Here is a 19,192-nt window from a genome sequence, read left to right as displayed (position 1 = left end):
TTTTAAGACTAAGTAAATAAGTCATAACCAGTCATATGTTTGAAGAATTTTGCTGCTTCTCTGCATTAATGGTCTCTGAGCAGTTCATGATTCTCTCTAACATTGCAGTTCTCCTCAAATACTTGCTGAATAATTACTGTGCACTGTTGTTGGTCTTGAGCTCATGTGAGAAATCAGGGCTCTTGAGTCCTTTTCCCAACTTTGCCACTGACTGGCTGTGTGACCTAAGACAAGTTAATTCTCCTTTCTCAGCCTTAGCTTCTCCCTCTTGCAAGTAGGGATAATAATGATCCTGTCTTACCTACCTCAACACACACACTGTCTCTCCCCGCACACAAACAGTCTCCACACTGCAGTTGAAAGGCAGCTGGTAATCTAGTGGATGCCCATGGAACAATGGGATAGAGAAACCTGCATCATTGAAGGTACAGCCATGAAGACACCACACACCAGCCTTTTCTAGCTGGCAAAAATCAAACCTCCACAGAAAGACCCCTATGGTGTCATACCCCAGCTCCCTAAGCCCTCAGCCACAACCACTTAACACAGGGGCCTTTCTACACTCTGGTTCTGTTCTCACTGAAGGGTCATTTCCAATTGTTTGCTCAAACCAGCTTCCCCAGCACACTCACTGCTGTGCAGCTCTGTATGTGTGGCCATGGCTGAACAGCAAGAATTCTGGCCCATTTCTCTACTGGCTGGATCATGGTTAGAGTGTGTTTGTGGTTAATGATGTTGCTGTAGATTGTTCGTTTCCTGCCTTGGGAATTCAGACAGTCCCTTTCCCAACATATCTCCAGCACATCAGTCCCTGGCTGGGTCTCCTGCGCAGTGGAAAACATCCCTTGTTTGGTGCTGCCAAGGGGAACGTGCAGAGCTGAGATGTCCCTCGGCTTGGATCAAAGGGGGATGTTGGATGGAATTTATCACACAACCCTCCCTGCTCCCCAGAGCCCCATGGGGAGAATCTAGAGAAGGGAGAGTCATTTCTCCCCTGCACTCCCAGAAGAGCTGCTAGGACTCCTTCCTGCCAGCTACTCACCCCTGGATTCCTCCTCAGCTCCTGGGATCTTTCTGCTCCAAAGGCTCCAGAGGCCTGGGGTAGGGAGGGCATCACTTCACAGTCTGAAACACAAGGGAGGTTTCTGGAATTGAAGGAAGGAGCAGAAAATGGAGAGGAAAGAAACAGAGAGAAAACGCCTCATCCTTCTCCCCTCCCCCTCCCAGCAAGAAATGTTATCAAGGATCAGCGTTAGGGGAAATGGTGCCCTGGGCAAAACTTGTACTTTAGCACTTCCCCATCGCCCCTGGACCATCCCCCTTCCCCTTTCCCCCCAGCTCCTGCACTCCCAACCCTTGCACCTCCTTCACCCCTATCTCCTGCCCCCTCCTGCGCCCTAACCCCTACACTGTGTCCCCTTTGCCCTTAAGTCCCACACTCCCTTCCTGTGCTACCAGCCACTGCCCCTCTGCTGCACCCCCTACACCCCTAACCCCTGCACCCCCTCCTGCACCCACCTCGGGACAGTGACCTGTATGCATGGAGCAGCTCGCATTGCTGCCCGCTCCTCCCTGGAAGACTGCTCCTCCGGGCACCCCTAGGAGCTGCGGGGGTGGGGTGCGGGGGCAAGAAGCAACATCATCTGAGTTCCCTGCATCCAGGTCTCTTTCCTCAGCCAGGCTGCATAAGGGGAGGGCAGAGAGCAGCAGCTTCTGATGCTCCCCTCACAGCACAGCCCACGTGGGGAAAGTGACCAGGACGCATGGAGCACATAGAGTTGCTCCTCTCTCCCCCCAGCCCTCTATGGGGCCATGGAGTAGCACTGGGGCAGGGGAGAGCAGTGAGCACCTTTGCACTGGCACACAGTGCCCTTTGACCCCCTGAAGTCCTGGGCGGCTGCCGGAGGGCCTCACCCATAAGGCCAGCCAGGCTCCCCAGCACAAACAGCAGAGAACACAGAGAGACTGGCCACACACTGAGCAGCGGTAGCCTGGGCAGCACATAATGGAGGCTCAGGGGGGCTCAGCCTCCTCAAACTTTGTGTCACCAAGGGGCAGTGGAGCCGATGACTAGGGGCCCTGGAGAAATTAGGTCCCCCTGGAAAAGTCTCCCCCATGTCAGCCCCAGGGCTGGAGGAGCTCTCACTCCGTGCTATGGCCCGGGGGCTGCAGCAGGGGCACAGAGCTTCTCTGGTCTTGGGGCCACAGTGGGGCAGGGGTAAAGGAGTGACAGGGTGGGGCTAGTGGGGGAAGGGGTGGAACACAGGTGACATAGTGGATGGGGCCGTGGGTGGAAGGTGTGGCAGGGGGCAGAGCCACAGACAGAAGTGAGGGGGCCTAGTTCCAGTGCTGGGGCCCCTGCACTTGTTCTCCCTTTCCCTGGGCTTTGGCATCACTAGCCCCTGCTTAACGTGTAGGGTTCAGTGGTCCCCAAAATGTGGGGTATGACTCCTAGGGGAACAAAGAGGAAGATTCATAGGGGCACCTCAGGGGCTGAGCCAGCCCCCATGGAGGGAGCACCAGTCAACCCGACTCTGTCCCAGCTCTATTCCAACCCCACCCTCAGCCTGGGCCCCTAAGCAACACCCCACTCCCAGCCCCAGTTTTCAACTGCGGCTCTGAGGGCCCACAGCCATGGATAAGAGGGCACAGTGTGAAATGTTTGGGGACCACTGGTTTAGGGTGACGTTCTGAATCACTTCTATGCAGTTCAATAAAAGCTATTCCTCACCCATCAGGACCGACTAAGTATATTCTGCTGCCCTTCACTCATGCAGGAAGGATAATAACATTTCATACCACTCAGTGCTAAAGTGATTTGTAACCCGCCACCAGCTGAAACTGGTCATTTTGGGGAAGCAGCCCCATGATGCTGCATACCTAGGCAGAGTAGGTGTGTCTATGCAAACATGGTTTGTTCCTGAAGCCTTTCCCACAGCTGGTCACTAGGTGTGAGGGGGGAGCTCATTCAGCCCCTGCTTCCGCTTAGTATTTAAAAATACCTTAGTGTCCCTATCTCTGCTGGCCTTAGATTTCTCATCCTGTCCCTTTCCTGACATCTCAGATGAGGTGGCTGAGTGGTTAAGGTGATGGACTGCTAATCTATTGTGCTCTGAACGCGTGGGTTCAAATCCCATCCTCATTGGATGCATTTAGTCTTCACTTCTCCTTTCAAGACAACCAACTCCCCTTTGGTACAATGGCAGATCAAACAATGTTGTGTCCTGCATACAAAACCCTGCTCAGAAACCTACTTGCTTTAAATAAAGTGTCTAAATCTCAGATTTCTAAAATAAAATTTCTCTAGTCCTGTATGTCTTAGTTTTTCATCTCAAAAGGTAACAGCCTCAAAATCTCCCCCAAACACCCTGAGACCTCCCCAAATTATTAAAATATCCCAGTTCTCAGCAAGGCCATGACAGTGGACCCACAGCTAGAGTGTCTAGGCTAAGCTGCTCTGAAGGAGGCAACTCAAACATTTTCTCACTGCTTCCCTTGGCAAGGTCTGCCTGGGAAAACAAAATTCCCCAAACTGAAAATTTTCAGCTGAAAAACCAGTACTAGCTATTTGGGGACTTTGGTCTGAATGTATTATTATTATTATCTTCTGATTTATGAATCAGTTTTATCATACAGTGTGTTTTCCAGCTGTTGATTTGTGGGGGAGAGATGCCAAGTCATGATGTCTCTTCCCCTCTTTCATAGTTTCTTCCAACTTTCTAGAAAGCTCTTTTGCTATGATGTGAGTCAAGGCAGTGTCCATTGTTGCTGTATTATCTCGGTGAAGTCTGCATTGTTCACGGTTCCTGGGATAGTCCTTGGGACTGTAGCCACCTTTAATGGGCCAGCAGTGAGTCTGGCTCCTCCATTTTTTGCATCTGAAAAGGCTGGTGGGGGGCATTTCCCAACCTCATAACATATTTCTGTAATGCACACAGAGCAAACTTCATAACTTCCCAAACCAATGTGAGCACATAGAATGCAAGAAGACATTAAGGTTCAACAGATGAACAGTTCAAGATTTTTAAAATGATACCTTACCAGGCAGACTTTGTTCAAATGTATCATCACTATATGAGAGAGGTAATATGGGGCTTGCAGGGTGCTGCTTTAAGCACAGTGTGCTACACCTGGGGCTTCCATTGCAATGGGAACGTACCCTTAGAGTCCATCTCTCCCGGGATAAAGATGGCAGCATGGCTGGCCTGGGTCATCTGACTTGGGCTCATTATGCTAAAGCTGAGAGGCTAAAAACTGTGGTGCAGATATTTGTGTTCACACTGAAGCCTGGGTTCAGAAACCCTCACCCCTCATGGGGTCTCAGAGGTTGGGCTCAAGTCCATATGTCTGCACTGTAATTTTATAGTCTTGCAGTCCAAGTCCCATAACCCTGAGTCAGCTGACCTGGGCTTTGAGACAGGTGACCTGGGTGTTTTAATCATAGTGTAGACATAACATTAGGATAGGTCTAGGAGCCCAGAAGGTTGGGAGGGAGTTTAGCAAGTGCAAATGGTAAAACTGCAGGGAAGTATTACCCTGGACTCATGGCAGTTCTCATTGGTCTGTCTGCTTTTCAGGCAGGGATAATAACTGCCAGTGGGGCCCTGTTGAGTGGCTTTTTGGGGTACCTGCTCTTGGCTGTTGTCAGAAGGACCTTTGGTCTAGCCCAGTGTGGGTTTTCTTATAGTTTAAATTACACACACAGGCACTGATAACAGAGTTACTGAACGTTTGGGGAGTTAGGAGCTGGTAGGTTAGTGGTCCAGTCCCCTCATGGATGACCCCCTCCCTCTGGGACAGGGGCAGGTCTGAGCTCTCACACCAAATGCTCATTGTGGCTGCCAGAATCTGTGGGCAGCTCATTTAGTTTATGCCGAGGGTTGAGTCCTGCTTTGTGCCCAGTGTCTGAGAATGAAAATCCTAAACCATCCTATGAAATAATGAATGCAGCAGGATGTGCTATTGTCCCTGCCCCAAAGCAGACAGACCAATGGAGAAATGCCATTGAGTCCAGGGTAATACTTCATTGCGGTTTTACCTTTTTTGCTTGCTAAACTCCCTCCCAACTTTGAGGGGGCCCAGAGCCCAGTATTGAGCCTGAGCTGAGACATCTACACTGCAAATTTACCACTCCACGGCCAAGCCTCGGGAGCCTGAGCTGGAATGGGGCAGCCCTGGGTGTTTCATTGCAGCGTGGACATAGCGTAGTATTATGTCTGCACTGTCATAAACACACCCAAGTCACTATTCTCAAACCCTGGGTCAGTTGATTGAGGCTTGTGGGGCTCGTGCTGCAGGGTTATAAATTACAGTCTAGACACTTGGGCTTGAGCCCAGCCTCCGAGACCCCACAAGGGGTGAAGGTCTCCTAACCTGAGCTCCAGTCTGAGCCTAAATGTCTACACTACAGTTTTTTAGCCTCACAACCTGAGCCCCAGGAGTCCAAGTCAGATGATCCAGGCCAGCCGGGCCACACTGCTTTTATTACGTTATAGATGCCCTCTCAGGGTATGTCTACATTGCAATGTAAGCCCAGGGTTAGCTGAAGTCATGTCAGCAGCCCCAACGCATAAACATAAACCAAGAGGAAAAGACCCACCCCCCAAATAAGCTGGGCAGTGTCCTTCTCCTACAGTTCATAAGTCCAGCAACCAAAAGTCCTTAAACATGAGCCATCCCCTCTCTGCACCCCACTCACAGCTGTTGTCCTTAGTCAGTGCAAGCCCAGAGGTGCTTCTGTAGAGTTCACCTGCCATCCTGAGTGGAAAAGGGGGAAAATAAGAAGGCACAATACTCACTATGTTGTCTAGGAACGCACTCATCCCTTCACTGCCACCCTGTCCTAAAACTGATCTAATCCCTAAATTTTAGTATTAGGACCCAGGCAGTGGCCCATTTGGCTTTTGAACCCCTGTCCCCTGCTTAGCAAGTGCTATTGAACTGAGCGTGAGTCCCTCAATCGGGGTCTGCCAAGTACAGTTGTGCTGCCCTCAATTTACACAACAAGGATAACAACGCTTTATTTCTCCTGCCCCAATAACAAGGAGACTGGGAATCCAACACCAGCCAAAGTGATCATTTCGGCAAGCAATCCAACATATTTCCAACATATTGTAAAATCCACATGCAGACTCATACACGAAACCTTGCAAGAAAAATCATCCTGAGGGGGTCTGAAGCACGTGCTGCTGGAGGGAAGGAGGGAGCTGTGGGTTGGGACTGAGGGGCACTGGGAATAGGAGGGGGCTGTGGGTTGGGAGTGAGGAGCAGCATGAGGAGGAGGGGTCTGTGGGTTGGGATTGAGTGGGCTGTGAGTAGGGACAGAGGAGAAGGGTGAAGACGAGTAGGCTCTGGTTGGGAGTGAGAAGCAGTGTGCATAGGAGGGAATGAAGTTTGGGACTGAGGGGCACTGGGAAAAGAGGGGACATGGGTTTAGGCTGAAGAGCATCGTCATTTGGGGATCCAGCAGGAAAGGGGAAAGCAGCAGGTTATTCTAATTCCTAGGGAATATTCTATGTGTTTGTGTGTGTGTGTGTGTGTGTGCAGGGAAGGAACATGCTATATGCCCAGAGGCCTTTATTCCTCCAGGCTGCAAGGACAGAGGGGCTGTCAGGAAGTTGCCCCTTCAAACCCACACACAAAAAGTCCCTTCTGAGGAAAGGGAAAATCCTGAAGAGAGAAAGTTATGTCAAAGAAGACACCGGAGAGACAGTTTAAGATCTTTGGGGAGTAGTTTATCACCTGACCAGGGACTTGAACCCTGGACCATCTGATTAAAAGTGTGACGTGCTGCCAACTTAGCTTGCCAGACTCACAGAGTAAAAGAGCAACTTGGTGTGGAGGAGAACTAGTCAAGAAAACAAGAGTGGGAAACAGTAGGGAAAACCTGCTGCTCTCTCTGGCCTGGTGAACACTACAAGTTTATATCTAATTTAGCAGCATTAAATCGCATTAACCCTGCACCCGTCCACACAACGAAGCCCTTTATATCGATATAAAGGGCTCTTAATACCAATATCTGTACCGATGAGGGGAGTAGTGCTGAAATCGGTATTTGCCATGTCGGATTAGGGTTAGTGTTGCCGCAATTCTGTGGTTTTGGCCCCCTTTGAGCTCTGCTTGCAGAGGCAATAAAGTCAGTGTTGTTTCAAATTCCTGCATTCTTTATTACTTCATCATACAAACAGGGGGATCACTGCCACAGTAGCCCAGGAGGGGTGGGGGACGAGGGAAGGAACAGGTGGGGTTGTTGCAGGGGCACCCCCTGGAATGGCATGCAGCTCTTCATTTCTGCGGGATGTCTGGGGCTCTGACCCAGAGTGGCCGTTTGCCTCTCTTGTTTTTTAGTAGGCTTGCCTGATAGTCTAGAGAGGACTGACTCTCCCTTTAGACAAAACTCAAAGAAGGGAATGACCTGGGAGTCATTCCCATTTTTGTCCATGCACCCCTGGCCAGCCTCACCGAGGCCGGCCAGGAGCACCCATGACAGCAGCAGATGGTTCAGTATAACTGGTAACTGTCACTGTCAACTTGCAAAGCAGCAGATGGGACGGTATGGCTGGTAACCATCTGTCATGGTATAATCCCCACTCTGAAGCTTAGCGTCCAAAAGATGGGGTACCAGCATGAATTCCTCTAAGCTCAATTACCAGCTTAGAACCTGTAGCGCTGCCACCAACCAGGAATTCCAGTGCCTGGTACACTCTGGTCCCCACAAAACCTTGCCTGGGGACCCCCAAGACCCAGACCCTCTGGATCTTAACACAAGGAAAGTAAACCCTTTCCCTCACCGTTGCCTCTCCTAGACTTCCCCTCCCTGGGTTACCCTGGAAGATCACTGTGATTCAAACTCCTTGAATCACAAAACAGAGAGGACAATTCACCTTCCTCCCTCCTTCTCTTTCCCCCTCCCAGACTCTTCCTGAGAGAAAGTAATCCTGGCACAGAGAGAAATCAGCCTCTCTCTCCCTCTTCCCTCCTTTCTCCCCACCAATTCCCTGGTGAATCCAGACCCAGTCCCCTGGGGTCTCAACAGAATAAAAAAACAATTAGGTTCTTAAACAAGAAAAGCTTTTAATTAAAGAAAGAAAAACAGTAAAAATTATCTTTGTAAATTTAAGATGGAATATGTTACAGGGTCTCTCAGCTATAGACACTGGCAACACCATCCCAGCCTAAGTATACAAGTACAAATTAAAATCTTTTCAGCAAAATACCAATTTGAACTCCTTCCAGCCAAATACACATTTGCAAATAAAGAAAACAAACATAAGCCTAAGTCACTTTATCTACCTAGTACTCACTAGTCTGAACTTATAAGAGCCTGTATTGAAGAGATTGGAGAGAAACCTGGTTGCACGTCTGATCCCTCTGAGCCCCCAGAGTGAACAACAACCAAAACTAACAGCACACACAGAAAACTTCCCTCCCTCAAGATTTGAAAGTATCCTGTCCTCTGATCGGTCCTCAGGTCAGGTGACAGCCAGGCTCACTGTTCTTGTAAACCCTTTCCAGGCAAAGAGATATGAAGCACTTCTGTGCTATTAACTCTTACTTATCTGTTTATGACAGCTCCCCTGGTTCCCAAGTTTGAGGGGAGGGGGAACCGCCCCACAGCACTTGCCGGCAGCTTGGCTGGGAGCCAGAGGAGTGAACCATGCAGTGAGTGCAGGGGCGGGGGGGGGGGCAGGGCTGGGGGGGAACAGGGGCGAGGGCCATGGCAAAAAGCCAGGCAGCCCCCCCTGCAGCAGCTCCCCACTCCAGCTCACCTCCGCTCTGCCTTGTCCCCTGAGCACGCTGGCACCGCTCCACTTCTCCTGCCTCCCAGACTTGTGGTGCTAATCAGCTATTTAGTGTGGCAAGCCTGGGAGGGGAGGAGAATTAGAGCGGGGGCAGCTTGCTCAGGGGAGAAGACGGAGCAGAGGTGAGCAGGGACAGGGAGCGGTTCCCCTGCATGCCCCCACCCCCGTTTCTTGCTGCGGGCGCCCTCTCCCTGCACCCCCCAGCCCCCTGCCCCAGCTCACCTCCACTCCTACACTGCCTCTTCCCCCAAGACCCATCCTCCTGCTCGCTGCTCTCGGCCCCCTCCCCACCCTCACTCACCCTTACGGTCATTACAAAGTGGCAAGGCAGAGCCCTCCCATTTTTAAAAGTCCTGGGATGTTGTTCCCCCCTGTTCAGACACCCCTGGGGCCCTGCACTTCACACAGCTCTCCCTGATTTCAGCTGTTAGTGAGGGAGCCTCACTGCTAGCGCAGACTCTGAGGTTTCTTAGATGAGAGACACTGTCCCAAAGCAGGACTAATGCTTAGACCTGGTGATCAGTGATTTCAGATCTGTTGGTCTGCAGCAAGACTCTACAGTGAGTGTCAGTCAGCTCTGTTATTACACAGGGAAGAACAAAAGGGTCAAATGGTGCCTGGAAGCCTTAAGAAGAATCCACCCCACCGAGTACAACGCTTGCTGATACCGGCTCTTAATCCCACTGAGAATGTTTTGGGGTCACTCCTTGCCTTTATCAGCCTAGGGGACTAAGATACCAGTAATTAACAGTGGTGTAGTTGGTTAGTGCAGAGTACTTATAGAGCAGCACTGAGAGGAGCTATGTTGAGGTTATGAGTTCAAGCCTCACCTAGAGCACTCGTTTTCATTAGCCAAATGGCTTCACCCCCTCATTTGGCCCTATGGAATGTAGAATTCCAGCCCTGGGGACATTGAAGCAGGGGAGGAATCAAAAATGCCCCCTTCACTTATTAGCTCCTCTCCAGAGTGCGGGTCAGAATCTACAATCCTTTCTCCCCCACCAGCCCCTGTGCCAGGATCCCTCAAGCAGAGCCTGGAGTCCTGCCCATCCTTCACCACTGAGCCTGGAGGGAGAGGAGCAAGGAGCCATTGTTAGAGGGCTTTGGCTTTCCCTTCCCCTACCCACTTCCCTGGCTTTTGTCGCACAGACAGCAAGCAGCAAAAGACCAGAAGTCCGAAGCGCAGACAAAGGGATGTTTACTGGGGTTAGTTTCCAAGCAAGCAGATTCCAAAGCCCTTCACACCAGTCAGGCTTATCTCTATACAGGGACAGAGTCTGTTCCCCTGTGTTCCCTTCCCAGCTCTGACACCACAGAGCGTTTACCCCACATCCCTACAGACAATTCTTTCCTGGGTGCTGGCTGGTGAGTCTTGCCCACATGCTCAGGGTTTAGCTGATCACCATATTTGGAGTCAGGAAGAAATTTTCCTCCAGGGCAGATTGGCAGAGACCCTGAGGGGTTTTCACCTTTCTCTGCAGCATAGGGCACAGGTCACTTGCTGGAGGATTCTGTGCACCCTGAAGTCTTTAAACAACGAGTTGAGGACTTCAATAGCTCAGACATAGGTCAGGGGTTTGTTTCAAGAGTGGGTGGGTGAGAGTCTGTGGCCTGCGTTGTGCAGGAGGTCAGACTAGATGATCATAATGGTCCCTTCTGACCTTAAAATCTATGAGTCTATGAGCTCTGACACTGCAGAGTGTTTACCCCACGTCCCTCTTCCCAGCTCCGACACTGCAGAGCCTTGCCTGTGTCCCTGTTCCCCGTTCCCTATTCCTACCCCCCGTTAGCAAGCATGATGCCAATTTCCCCACCCACTGCCTCTTTGACCCCAGTTTATACAGTAATATTCTCAGCGAGACCTTAACCAATCATTTTACTGAAATGTAATTAACCAATTCTAACCTATTGTAACAGAATTCTCTAACCAATTACATCCCACTCCCCTAATTAACTTACACCCAGCAAAATTAATTCTGCAGCAGACAGAAAGAATTAGAGGACCAGACAGACTTACAACGGAAAAGCTGGGGCCATAAAGATAAACCCTACAGAAATGACGGTTTCACAACCACAACCATTGAGAAGGGATTTCTTGCCAGACTGGATGCCCCCTTAAAATCTGGTTCTTTATCTGGTGGTGATGGGCACTATTGGGACAGGATCGTCTTCCTAACAGCTCAACCCCACCTTAGTTCAGTGTGACGAGTTTGGGAGGTGAGGATGTGACCGATCACTTCCCAGCATATGGCTGCCCCTGCTGTTTAGCCAAAGGCCTTAGCCTACTGTCAAGGTTTTTTCCCCACTCTGAACTTTAGGGTACAGATGTGGGGGACCTGCATGGACTCTTCTAAACTTAATTACTAGCTTAGATCTGGCAACACTGCCACCATCCAGAAGTTATTGTCTGGATCACTCCCTGTCCCCTCAAAACATTCCCCTCCCTGGGCAGCCTTGAGAGGCTTCAGCAATTCCCTGGTGAACACAGATCCAAACCCCTTGGATCTTAAAATAAGGAGAAATTAACCATCCCCATTCCTTTCCCCCCACCAATCCCTGGTGAGTCCAGACCCAATCCCCTTGGATCTTAAAACAAGGAAAAATCAATCAGGTTCTTAAAAGAAAAAACTTGTAATTAAAGAAAGAAAGATAAAAATCATCTCTGTAAAATCAGGATGGAAAATACTTTACAGGGTACTCAGATTTATATAGCCCAGAGGAAACCCCTCTAGCATTAGGTTCAAAGTTACAGCAAGCAGAGGTAAAATCCTCTCAGGAAACAAGGATCATTTACAAGTTGAGAAAACAAAAATAAGACTAACATGCCTTGCCTGGCTAATTACTTACAAGTTTGAAACATGAGAGACTGATTCAGAAAGATTTGGAGAGCCTGGATGGACGTCTGGTCCCTCTTAGTCCCAAGAGCGAACAACCCCCAAAACAAAGAGCACAAACAAAGACTTCCCTCCACCAAGATTTGAAAGTATCTTGTACCCCTATTGGTCATCTGGTCAGGTGTCAGCTAGGTTTATGGAGCTTCTTAACCCTTTACAGGTAAAAGAGACATTAACCCTTAACTATCTGTTTATGACACCTACGAACAAGGGCTCAGACTCTCCTAGGGAGAGAAGGCCCAGACACAGGCAGACTGGGATTTTGGTTCTTTGGTTTATACCCTTGTCACTAGCTAAGTGATAAAAATACACCTAAATTCTTAAAGTCTAGGCCTGTATAAGCAGCCTGAATAGCTCTATTCTAACAGCCATCGGTAACTGTGGAAAAATGATCTATTCAGGGTTGTCTCTAGACATTTTGGTTCCCTACACAGCACCCCGTCCCCCAGCCCGAGCTGGCAGAGCGGCGCAGGCTGGGGCCAGGTCACTTCACTTTCCCCCCCACAGCCCCCTGCCCCAGCTCACCTCCACTCCATCGCCTCCCCTGAATGCGATTTTTGGTGCCCCCAACCACTTGGCACCATAGGCGGCTGACTAGTTCACCTAGCGGTTGCACCGGACTTAGACACTGCCTGTCAGCAGGATTTCTCCTCCTCCTCAGTGAGACTAAATGTCCACACCTAAAGAGCCAGTCCATCTGCTGCACCACAATCCCTCATGCCTGAGACTCCCTGCCAAAGCCCTGCACTCGTCTCCAGATAATTACGTCTCACATCTCACTGGGAACTCCACTTCTTGTGCCCAGAGAGTCTCGGCCCCCCTCAGTAGCTGACCTGAGAAACACAATGTCTCCATAAGCAGCAAAGAGTCGTGTGGCACCTTATAGACTAACAGACGTACTGGAGCATGAGCTTTCGTGGGTGAATCCCCACTTTGTCGGATGTATTAGTGTCTGCCTTTTCCAAAGAAATGCCTGGAGGGCCTTTTCTTGTGTGACCATGTGGCCTAATGGTTAAGGCCTCTGACCTCAGATGAGGTCATTGAGGGTTTGAGTCCCTTCATGGTTGTGCTGGTGCACTTTTACCTTCGTGCTGAAAGTCCTGCTCCCTTCAGGGCTGGAACCTCTTCTTGGCTGCTCAGGCCAATGCTCTGCCTTCAGCGACAGCCCCGGGAAGGAGTTTGGGGTTGGGTGTCACAAAGGCTAGGGCAGAAGTCCCAGGTGCTTCCAGTCTAGCCTTTGCCATTCCTGACTTGTCAAAGAAAATGGGCGGCTGCCCGGGCTAGTGTGTAGAGCAGTTTCCCCTTCCAAATGTGCGCCAGTCCCTGTGTTTGAGGGGGTTTGCTATATAGCACCTTGGGAGCCTGGGTGCTTCTCTGCTTCTCGCCAGCTGGGGAAAAGCCTCTTGGGATAAAATCTCCTGCCCCACTGCAAAAGTGAGCACCTTGAGTGGGACCAGTCAGAGGCCCCACCATGGAGTCTGGCCCTGCCTTCCTACCATCTTGTGATGTTGGCCACAGAGCATCAGCAGCTGCCCCGTGTGCTGGTGACCTTCAGTGGGTGTTCAGCATGGCAGGGAGAAGGCTGGCTGGGTGTTTTTGTGCATGTTTGAAGGCCACACCTAGGCATGGTCCTGCCCTCCTCTAGCCCTGACCTCAGTTGCTCTGTGGCTTTTAAGCCTTCCCTTGGAGCTGTCAGCACCAGCTGCCTCTGCTCTAGGTGCCCAGAGGAGGAGAGGTGTGTGGGGTCACTTTTACAGATGCCCCTTCCCTGGTACTGCCCTGGCTCAGCTGCCCAGAGGAGCTTCCATCCCCAATCCCTGCCTAGCAGCCCTCTGGCACCATTCCTGAGGGCTACCCTGCCTCACTTTCTTCCTACCATGTTGGGAAAGACAGTTCTCATTATTAAAGGTGAGGTGGGCCAACTAGGGGCAGAAGCCCATTCAATGTTTTCCTACTGCAGAGCCCAAGATCAGTAACTTAGCTTGGGTGCAAGCACTGCTGTGCTCCCAGAAAACAAGCCACCTCTTCACAAAGAGGAATGACAGGGCCTGCCAAAGCCTGGGATTGAACCAGGGACTTTTAGATTTTCAGTCTAATGCTCGTCCAACTGAGCTACTTTAGCAGCTGCATGACAGTATTTTGGCCTGTTGCTTCTCTGTCTGGGATGTTTTTGTAAGCAGTTGCACACAAAAAGGAGAGGAAAACAAACGGCTGCTTCATACCCCCACCGGAGGAACCCAGCACCGTTAGCTGTGGTGAGTAAGAAGTGTCTGTTGGCTGGCAGGGCTTGTCCCCAAGCAGCTGGAACAGCAGCTGCTGCCTCCCCCTCGGCTCCAGGCTGTGGGAAATGCTCATTGCCTGGCTGCATGGGCGGATGCTGCTCCGTGCTCTGGAAAGCATCTGTATCTCTCTGTCAACCCCCCGTCTTCACTGATCCAGTCTGGTAAGGTCCCAAGTGCCCCCTCCGGCCTGGCAGCTGAGAGTCTGTGCAGACATCAGCCTCCCTGCCAGCCCCAGAGCCAGCAGCAGTGCCAGCCCCACCCCCCAGCACCACAGGGGCACTCAATGCACTTCCTGTGGGGAAATGGCTCCTTGGCATCCTGCTGCTAGAGAGCCAGGAGAGAGCAGTGTCTGGCTCACCTTGGGGGAGAGAAGAGACCTGATGAGTGTGGATCTCCCTCAGCCTCCCCCGCAATGCTGGTCAGTTTTATTGTCACTGTCATAGCCAGTGTTTTCCTTCAGCGCTGGCCCTAGAGGGGTCTGGGGTATGGGACAAATCCCCTCTTTCGTCCCCAGGCCCTGCCCTACCCGTCCCATCTCTTCCCCCCTGCAACTTCCTGCACCATTCCTCAACCTCCCCAACCTCTTCCCGTCCCTGCTCATCCCCCTCCCCACCCAGTGCCTCCTGAACCCCACTGATCACTGGCAAGTGGGAGGTGCTCAAGGGAATAGGAGGAGCTTGTCAGCAAGGCCTGTAGTGGGCAGGGGAGGAGCTGGCTGCCAGTGAGTCCTGAGCACCTATTTTTTCTCAGTTGGTTCTGCAGCCCCATAGCTCCCATGGAGTTGCTGACTTGGCTTCCTTCGTACTCTAGAGAGAAGAGCAGAACCAGGGCTATGGTTCATCCATGGGGCACCAGGTGAGTGGCAGAAGCTTCAGGTGCTGAGAGTTTGCCTGACCCCCCAGGGACACAGTGTGAGGTGATGCCGCAGGGATCTCTATGTAAGGAGCAGAACAGGATTTACTTGGGGTGGGGAGAGAATTGACAGTGTCTCAGGGGGTGGTACAGAGGTGTTGCCCAGGTGAGAGACTGGCCAAAACACAGGCCATGCTGTGAGCAGGATTCAAATCTGCAGAGGGAAACCCTATTATACTTCGACTCCCACATCTTAACCACTTGGCTATCACAGTGTGAGTGAAAAACTGCCCCAATGCTAGAGAAACTGGTAAAGAATCACAATGACCACGTGTGAAGTCATCTGAACTACAGAATTCCCACCACAAACCTGGCTCCCAAAGCACAGGGGGGATTTGGGGTTTGTTCTCTTTGCTTAGCCATGTGCAGTAGCACAGAGAGCGCATTTAAAAGTCTCCCCTCCCACACAGCAGGAATGGGAAATGATTCTCAACTTGAAGCCTGATGTAGGGTGACCAGACATCCCGATTTTATCAGGACTGTCCTGATATTTTCTTGTTTGTCCCGCATCCCGACCGATGTTTGGTCGGGACCCTGGACAAACAAATAACTTTGTCCTCTTCTCCGGCACACAGGCATAGTCTGGAGGGATACTTGCCTCCCCCAACTCCGCCCCCTCATTCCCCCATTCGATCCCTCCCCAAATCCTGGCCCGGGCCCTGCCCCCAGCCCCACCCCCTCGCTGCCCCATGGATCCCTCCCCAAATCCTCGCTCTGGCCCTGCCTCTTCCCCAAGCACGCGGCATTCTTCTCCCTCCCCAGGTTTGCACACAGGTTTGCACACGGCCATGGCCATGCCGGGAGCGCAGCGCACAAGCTGCTCCAGCCCTGCAGCCTGCGGGGCAGCGCAGTGGGGCTGAGGGCAGTGTGGAGCAGGCAGGGCCCAGGTGGGCGGGGGGCGGAGACACACGTGGGGCAGACACGCTCCTGCCGGGAGCTGCCTGGTTCACCCCTTGCCCGGGAGCTGCAGGAGGAGCCCGGATCATGGCTCGGCTGCAGAGCTCGGAGCCCAGGCTGGGCCCAGGAGTGAGGGGATGGGGGAGCTGGGGATGTAGTGGGGGTTGGAGCCGAGAGCTGGTTGGAGACGGGGCTGTGCCACTGCCGCTTGGCGGCAGGGGGCCCTCCGGCTTATTTTTTTGTTCCGCCCCCCGCGTCCCGATATTTCATCTTTGACATCTGGTCACCCTAGCCTGATATGAAGGGGGATGTCTGGACCAAGGGGCCAGGGACTGGCCTTTGCTAGAGACACTACTGTCAAGTTTTAGCCAGTCAGGACAAGTCAGCAAATAAGAACAACCTCAGGTATCAGTAACTGCTACAGGTTGCAAATTCCTACATGCAGCAGTTTCTGGCACTACACCTGCACAGATCTGCTCCCCGGCTCTTCTCAGGCTCCTGCTCTCTCCTTAGCTCTGCCCCACTCTCGCCCAGGCAGTTCCAGCTCACATGGAGGATGGGACCCCCTGGCCTGGTGACTCTCTCATTACACTGTCTGCCTGTCAGTGCAGCTAACTTGGAGCTTTGGCCTCTCCCCATTGTCCCTGGGGACTGTCAGTCTCAGGGTCCTGATTTCCCATTGATCCTTCCCCCTTCTATTGGTGCTGGGAACTAGCCAACCAATTCCCCCGCCCCACACACACACTAAGTTTTAGTAAGGGCCAAGAGCCCCCTTACACAAGCCAGCCCCATGAGGGTCACCAATGTGCAGAGAAGGCAGCACAAGCTGGTCCCATGGTGTAATGGGCAGCACTCAGGACTCTGAATCCTGTAATCTGAGTTCAAATCTCAGTGAGATCTTGTGTTGGCTTGTGGTCATAGGCGGCAGGTTATATACATGTGTGGTGCTTGGGCTCCAGGAATATTCAGGGCTGGGGGCCCTGCTCCACCAGTATTTGGAGCTGGGTCTCTTCCCTGGGCCCTGGCCCCTGCCTGCCACCCCTCCCGCTGCCACACTGAGTCCCTGCCTGACAAAAAGCAGTGTGCGCCTGTCCCCTGCCTGCTCCTGCTGCTGGAGTAGAGGGATTCTGGGCAGAACTGCTGTCTGCTGCCCCAGGGTCCTAGTGCCCGCCAACCACTAATGGCAAGACAGGCTGCCCTTGAACGCCCCAGCCCCAGCCAGAGCCCTCATCCCCATGCCCCCAATCCTCAGCCCCAGCCCTGAGCCCCCTCCTGCATCATGAATCCCTCATCCTCAGCCCCTCAGCCCTGCACTCCCTCCTACCCCCAAACTCCCTCCCAGAGCCTGCACCTCTCACCCCTTCCTCCACCCCCTGCCCCAGCCTGGAGCCTGCACCCAGCACCCCTCCTGCACCCTAATCCCGAGCCAGGATCTGCACCCCAGACCTCCCCCCCAAGCCCCCCTCCCAGAGCCTTAGGTAGGTGGGGGTGGAGTTTGGGGGGCGGGTTCTGGGCACCACCAAAATTTCTACAAACTTGCCACCCATGCTTGTGGCAAAGCCCCAGAGCTCAACTCCCCTGTCTCCAGCTGTGTAAGAGTGAATCTTTCCCCTCCTGCTGGGTGACTCACACCTCCTAGAGCCAGGTCTTTGGCTGGGATGGCTACAATGGGTTAGGGCTCTAGAACTTGCTACCCTGATAGTTGGGATTCTTGCTGCTGTACCTGATGTTCACAAGCTTGGCCCTTGTGCTTCTACCACACTTTTCCTCTGGCCCACATGGCGCTTGAAGAAAGGAGTGACAGGGCTGGGATTAATAGTCAGGGCTTGGCAGGAGGGAGGAAGAGTCCCAGGCTGGAGCCCCACACACCTTCCCTCCTCTGGGCACCTAGAGCAGAGGCAGCCCAGCTCTGTGCGCTGGATATCTCAGCAGAGTAGGTAGTTCATGTAAATACAGTCTGGTCCCAAAGCCTCCTCCCAACCCTGGTCATCACTAGCTGTCGGGGAGAGCTCATTCACACCTCGCTTACAAATCACCATTTGAAATTCTAAGGTTGGCCAACACTGCCGAAGCCAATGCACCAACATTGTCAGCAAACACAACAGCTGGGTAAGGAAACCCGGCTTTGTCCAGACTTTCCAAACCTATTTTACTTTCTCAGGTCCAGTAGTTTTCATACGTTGTATCTGCTTTTAAAGTGTGTGTTACGTTTCAATTTCCATTCAAATTTGCAACCAATGACAACATTGGCAGCACTGCATGTAACTACCTGACCACTGCGGAGGGGGTGTTGGGGAAATTTCGGGAAGGGTGCACAGCCCCCTGACTGGGGGGTGTATAGGGAATGCCCAGTTTTCACTGAATTAAGTCTCTTACTGCAGCACCTCAGTAGGTTACATCAGAGAGGAGCTGCAGTGTCTAGGCAGTGGGATGCCTGTGCCTTTAAGAGCCCAGCCCTGGGAAGCCCATGCTGAGAGGTGCTGCCTGTGAGAGGGGAAATAAAAAGCCCCTCTGCTCCCCCCACCCCATGTTTGCAAACACTGGAGTCTCAGCCCACCGAGATAACTGTTACCCCCCTCTGCCCCTGCCCTGTGCCGGGGTTTAACCCTCTGGCAGCGCCTCCCTCTGGGCTTAACTCCAGCTTCTTCCCCCTCCCTGACTTTTGCCCTTCAGTCTCTCTCCTAACTCTGCTCCAGCTGCTTGACCCCCTGCTGACCAGTCAATTTCCACCCCCTGCTCAGACCCTGGCCACCCTCTCCTCTGATTTGCCCCCCTTTGCCCCTTTTTAATCCCTGTAAAAAGTAGGGGTGCTGGTCCTTCTCTGGAGGGAGGGCTGGGCGCCTGGTCCCTGCCTGCCCATGCTCAAAGTGCCCCATGATCTTGTGGATGTTTTGCTGAGTGCTGCAGGGTCACACCCGAAGGGGGAGGAGATGCGGTTAGGAGGTGATGCAGCCAAGGGTGCCTCACCCAACATTGAGATGCAGCCACCTCTGGGTGAGTTACACAAGTCAGCAATGAATATGGAACAAGAAATGCACTGAAAGGACCAAGGCAGCTGCAGGAGGTGGAGAAACCAGAAAGAGCAGTAGCCATAATCCCATCCCCTGCCCCTCCCCCCACTGTACCCCCTAATCTCCACTCCCCTCCCACATTTGAGGGAAACCCGGATTCCTGGTCCCACCTCGCCCACCCATATTCGATATTGGCAGGCAGTGCCATGGGGCACACCATGCCTGCCTGTTTGCAAGGATGACAATACCAGTGCCCCAGGATGGGGAAGTGAGACGATGCTAAAGGGAGAAAAGCAGGCAGCAGACAGCTCCCATGACAGAGAAGAAATGCTAGGAGTGCTATGCTGCAAGAAGTATAAAGTGGTTGGCAGGGAATGGGAGGATCTACCCTCACA

The 19,192-nt window shown here is 52.3% G+C and overlaps 1 protein-coding gene and 2 non-coding genes across 10 annotated transcripts in view; 1 reads left to right on the top strand and 2 right to left on the bottom strand.

Moving 5' to 3' along the window:
• Positions 1-19,192, bottom strand: part of LOC127040993 (zinc finger protein 436-like) — a 563,752-nt gene that overhangs the window by 147,712 nt on the left and 396,848 nt on the right. The gene's annotated exons all lie outside the window — the stretch shown is intronic.
• Positions 3,064-3,145, top strand: TRNAS-GCU (transfer RNA serine (anticodon GCU)). Its single transcript has one exon. It is a non-coding gene; the product is annotated as a tRNA-Ser (tRNA).
• Positions 13,745-13,817, bottom strand: TRNAF-GAA (transfer RNA phenylalanine (anticodon GAA)). The gene has a single exon. It is a non-coding gene; the product is annotated as a tRNA-Phe (tRNA).

Source organism: Gopherus flavomarginatus, assembly GCF_025201925.1.
Source record: "Gopherus flavomarginatus isolate rGopFla2 chromosome 13 unlocalized genomic scaffold, rGopFla2.mat.asm SUPER_13_unloc_1, whole genome shotgun sequence".
NCBI lineage: Eukaryota > Metazoa > Chordata > Testudines > Testudinidae > Gopherus > Gopherus flavomarginatus.
The sequence above is the reverse complement of the archived record's forward strand: the minus strand, read 5'-3'. Positions and strand labels throughout refer to the sequence as shown.